Genomic DNA, 5816 nt, shown 5'->3' with positions numbered 1-5816 from the left:
AAACCCAAGGCTATCAGTGCAGCAGCTGAAGGCTTGTAATGTTTGTGTGTGTCCTCTGCTGCTCCTGTTGGCCGCCCTGCAGCACACTGCAGTGCTGGATCACAGCTCTGATGAAAGCTCTGGGTCACTCTGCTGCCTTAAACAGGCCAGGACTGATCAGCTCAGGGAGCCTGGAGGTCACAGAGGGCACTGAGAGACCTGCTGGGAGAGCAAGGGAATGCTCCAGGTGACAGGTGTCACTGCTGCCAGAAAAGGGAGCTCCAGCTGCCAATATGGGAGTTGGCAGAACGAGGTTGGACGTGGTGGAGTGGGTTAGGTTGTGTGAGGGGGGCTGACCTGCCCAGAGCAGGAAGGAGCATGAATTCACCAGGAGTGAATGATCTGAGGTCCTGTGTATGCCTGTGGCACTTGGCTGCTTGGCTTTTGAGGTTGATTCATTTTCTAGATGCAAGAGGCCGACAAATGCAAAATTCAGTTTTGTCAAAAGTTATTTCTCTTTGGTAAAATGAGCAGATGCATCAGTTGCCCTGCCCAGTCTGAGACACCAGGCTCCCATGTGTAGGGGCACAGTTTGTGGTAATTGGGAGTTTGCTAATTGGGTAATTGGCTGTGGCCCATCCCCATTATCCCCAATGGGCAGCAGGTGAGCAGCACTGAAGGTAACGAGCCAGGGGCACTGCCCAACCACCAAAGGGAGCAGAGGGCACACAGGTGCAGGGCATCAACATCAGGGGTATAAAAGGCTGGGCTGAAGGAGCAGCAGACCCCTGCAGCCTCCTGAAGTGGTGGGATGTTCCTCTTTATGGGCAGATGCCTGAAGTCCTCTGTAACTCCACATTTTGTGGTGTTACTCTGTGTATGGTAACCATCTCAACTGTGACACCTGTGATGAGAAGGAAGGTGGGTTCTGACTTCATTTCACATTGAACTTCATTTCCCATTTTGCTTGGGCAAAATCATGCTCATAAAAGTATCCTCTAAAGTTCTTTCAACTTTGAATGAACTCGTTGATGCAGGGGTAGCAATAGACTTGAACTGATAGATGTAATAAATGTTATTGCCTGTAGGAAATGTATCTTTTGCCTGAGATGCTGTTGCATGGTGGTAACTAATTTGATTTCTCAGCCCTTGTCTTCCTCATTTGTGCCTGTTCACCAGATTCATTGGTTTGTTCTTTATAGGCAGTTTTGATTGGCAGTTTATACTGCAGTGTAATTTAAGAACTCAATAAAAGTGCTTTTTACACAAATAATATTCTATAAAAGAGGCACATTTCTTCAGGGTAATTCCTCAGATTCTTAATGAGCCACGTAGATCCTGTATTAGATCATGGCTCCTTGTAAAGGGTTTATAACTAGGCTCAGATGCTTTGTTTGGTGTATAATCAGCTTTAATAATGGCAGTGTAACCATTCAGGGATGACAAGAAATCCTATGGAAGGAACTAGAAGGGACCATAGAAACTTAATTAGAGTATATAAACATTTTTCTAAATACCTATAAACACGTAAAAATCTGAATTGCTCTATAACTCTCTCCAGTCACAGCAGAGACAGTGGAAGATTCTATTTCACCTGGGGGCTTTTCCCACCAGCAGCTCTGCAGGGCTCTGAGCTGTGCCTGTGTGTGGCTGAGGATTTGTGCCCCTCACTCTCTCTGTGTCTGGGCAGGGATGTCAGGGATGAATGGAGCACACAGACACCCCTGTGGGATGAATGGAGCACACAGACACCCCTGTGGGATGAATGGAGCACACAGACACCCCTGTGGGATGAATGGAGCACACAGACACCCCTGTGGCAGCCCTGCTGTCCTCCGGGGACAGGGGTGTGTGTAAGGGGTGCTTGGGACAGGATTCAGTCTCAGGTCACTCACCGAAAATGTTCCTGAAATAATATACTTCTTTTAAAATTTAATATTTTTTAAAATACTGGATTGCTGTTTCTTGTCTACTCTTCAATTTTATATTTCAGTGTGATGTCTTTATGTTCTCTATGGTATTGTATTAATTCCTTGAGGTTATGCCCTCAACATACAAAATATAAACAGGAGTGTGTCCAGCTGAGGTTTTCTGAAGTTTTCTATTGAAAAATTCATAAATTCAAGTGCTTCTAGCTTTGCCAATTTAGTAACTTAGGCTCAAGGTGAATGCTAGTATTTTGTGTGCCTAGTGTGTTGTTTTGTTTTTTAATTATTATAGACTTGGAGATTAGGGAAAATGAAAAAAAATCATCTAAAGTGGTTGAAATTTTTGGGAATGATAAATGGCAAGAATGCATATTTTCCTCCTCTCCTTTAAAGCTTCCTTTTTGTTTAATTTGAGGTGCTAAGGTGTGTTTCTAATCTAAAGTGGGACATGAAATCTGTACCGGCGCAACTTTGTTTTCTGCAGGCTTGTGTTTTTGTGTGAATTTGTAAATCCAGCCACAACCACAGGTGACCAAAATGTAAACCTGCAGTTTCACAGACAGATTATTGCCAGGGTGTGATGGTGACTGCTCTGGGACTGCTCTCAGAGTGATCCCTTCCTTCTGCAGCTCCAGGCTCTGGAAGTGCTGGCTGGAATCCATCCTGAGGGGTTTCTGCTTGTGCTGCCTGGGACAGTGTGTGGTGACTGAGAGGGGCCCTTGCAAACTGCTCAGGGAATTGGAGAAGCTAAAGGCTGCTCTGCAAAGCTGGATTTTATCCCCTCTGATCCCACAGAACTCCTGGCTGTCTCTGGACAAGGCACAAAGCAGGGCCTTTGCAGGTGGCTGTGTTTGCCTGGCTGTGCCTTGCAGGACTGCTGAGTGCTGGCTGTGGCTTAAAACATGAAAGAAAGCGAAAATCCAGAAGACAAACTGAAATGCCAATTCCACTGACAGAGTCTCACTCCTGGTTATGAGGTGGGGTCTGCCAAAACAGCTGTCAGTGCTGTCTGCTTCATTTCCATGTGTGTGAAATAATATCAGTCTCATTCATAGAATGTTGTAAAAGGGAATGAAGTCTCTAGTGATGAAAGTCTGTAGGAAAACTGACTTTTGTATCCACTGTAAGGTGGAAAGTGCACACTGTGTGACCATGCAAGACAAGCACCAAGTGCTAATGCTGTCTGTGCAGTGCTTTGCTGCACCTGCTTGTTTAAATGTTTAATTCTGTCTTTCATTTTCTGATACATGTTTTGTTTGTTTGTTTTTTTTTTTAATTACTTTGAGGTAGCCTGTAAATGCATGGTAGAGAAGAGTTCTACCTCTCCAAGGAGCAGGGAATGAGGTGACATCAGGGGTTGAGGGGACAGTGAAGAGCAGCTCCTTCTGGGCTGCTCCCTGGCAAAGAGGAGATTAAAGTGTGACCCAGCTTTGCAGCTGCCCTCCAAGGAATAATCAGAGCTGGAATGTTCCTCTCAGGGCTGGTACAAGGGACAGCACCCACAAGGCCAATCCTGGGAGGGGCACGTTGTACCACAGGCAAAAATCTTCACATGGACAGTGGCACCCTGGGCAGGTCACCCAAAGGGCTCTCCAGTCTCAAATACCATTTATAAGGGTTATTCTTTCCTGCCTTGTGGTGGGAACTGACAATTGACCTCTTTCAGAAGAAGCTCTTTAATGTTATCAGGGCTTCTGTTGCTTCCCAGACAATGGTTAGGAAGGGAAATGAGGCAAGAGTTTACAGAAACTGGTATGATAATTGGGAGAGTACTGGAGTTTGTCATAAATTATGAATGCAGCAGGTTTAACTTCTATGAATGTCAGGTTCTATTAACAGCCCTCTCACTCTCCTTGCTTTCCCTCTATTTTCCAGAAACAAGAACATTCTGTGTCTTCTCTGTGGCTCTTTTCTCACTAAAGGGCCTTCCTGGTTCCAAGGCAGGAATGTCATGAAGAGGAAGGTACAAGTGAAGGGACCATTCCTCACTGTTTCATTTGCTGACAAATGTAGAACAGAACAGAGTTCTGTTCACAGTTATCAAGGACAGAAAACTGAATTGCCTGTAGGCATTCACTTCATTGTGAATTTATGGTGTGACTGTAATATTTGCATTAATCCCATCAGCACAAAGCATACATAAATTCATTCAGAATTATTTTGTCTTGCTTGTACGTTTTACATTAACATTCATATGCAGAATTGTATTTTCACAGCAAGTTTTTACACATAATATTAAAATTTTTCTCCTTTTCTCTCATCAATATGTTGCATATTTTTAAGTCTAGCTGGGCTCAGTGCCAGCAAAGAACTACAAGGATCTATGGCAACTGCCACATTTGCACTTTTCATTTACAAATCAGTAACTAAACTCTCATTAAATATTCTTAACCATATGTTTGCTTGGGTATTAGTACTTCTAAGTTGAAACAAATTAGATCAATAGCTAAATTTGCTTCCTAATAGTCAAGGATATTTGAGAAAGAATAGGTTTTGGAATGCAGAAGAGGCAATGCCTCCTTTCTGCTTCATTCTTTTAAAAATGAGACATTCAGCTCTGTTCAGCAAAGTAAAAAGGTGGAAATTTGAACTCCCTCTCCACATCTCACTTCTGTGGGGAGACATAGGAGGAGCTTTCAAATGAGGCCAGTAAACATTCACTAACTAACGTGGCCAGCCTACAAATTCGGTTTGGTTTTGAGATCCATTTTCTTCTATTTCATTCATGTTTCTGCCTTTTAGACATCCATTAAATAGAATTTCTTTTTAATACTTAGAGTCCTGCTTGTGTGGAAGCATTTTCATCTTTGACTTCCAGGAGTGCTGACACTAATTGCAGGAAGAACCACTTAACAAAAGAAAGTGCAAAATCATGGATGTTAGATCATGTTATACCCTTAGAAAGGTTATTGCCTCTGCTTTAACAGCTATTTCATGCACTTGTTAAAGACGAGCTTTTAGTTAATTTCATGTTGGTATCAAAATCACAGCACGAGTCATATTGTGATGGCTTCAGGTTTGTGCTACTTCATAGGAAAGTCACCAGCAGCTGATCCAAATGGGTCAGAGACCCCTCTGGAGGGTGAGAGCTGATCCAGGATGGGTCAGAGACCCCTCTGGAGGGTGAGAGCTGATCCAAATGGATCAGAGACCCCTCTGGAGGGTGAAAGCTGTTTTTCCATGGGCTCCTGGGAGCTCCCACCACAACACCTGTCTGGGTACTGGGGTTCTGCTCGTGGCCTCTGTCTGCAATGCTGAACTCACTTTGTCCTTGCTTTTGGCTCCAAATCTCTAAACTGGCATCCATATTTGTGTACTTCAACAATATTCCACACAGATTTATTTTCTGCCAGTAAAAGCCTGTATTTCCATAAGTGGAGGTTGTTAGCAAGTGACAGCTTGGGCTCTTTGAGGAGTTTATGGTTTTTACTTGCATCTTTATCCCACTAAGGAAGGTTAAAATATGACAAAGCCTCCTCATATTTTTGAGAAAAATCCTTCAGGGAAAGAGCCCTGACTTTTTGCCATGTAACCCAGGACCCTGAGAAGCCTTTCATTTTTCCAGCAGTCTTGCCCCACCCCAAATCTTGCTTTTGACTTTCTAAGATAAGAAAACCTTTTTCCCTGGAGAGACCTGGACACAAAACTTTCTTAATTCAAAGCCAGAGGAGTCAGCTGGGAGGGATGTGCTGGTAACAGAACCTACTGAGGGGAAACAGCTCTTTGTGTTAGCTGGATGAGAGTTGGGAAGATTAACTGAAAATAGAACATCCAACAGCCTCTGATAGCTGAAATGAAGGGGCAGCTAAATCCCTCCTTTCAAGAAAAATGCTCAGGTACAATTAAGTGTGGATCTGAAGGCACAGAACTGCATCAGCAGCTGGGCAGGAGCAAAGCAGCACTCAGGAA

This window comes from Melozone crissalis, unplaced genomic scaffold (genome assembly GCF_028551555.1).
Source record: "Melozone crissalis strain CALT ecotype California unplaced genomic scaffold, PUWL_Pcris_2 ptg000029l_1, whole genome shotgun sequence".
Lineage (NCBI taxonomy): Eukaryota > Metazoa > Chordata > Aves > Passeriformes > Passerellidae > Melozone > Melozone crissalis.
This window is presented reverse-complemented; position numbering follows the sequence as displayed.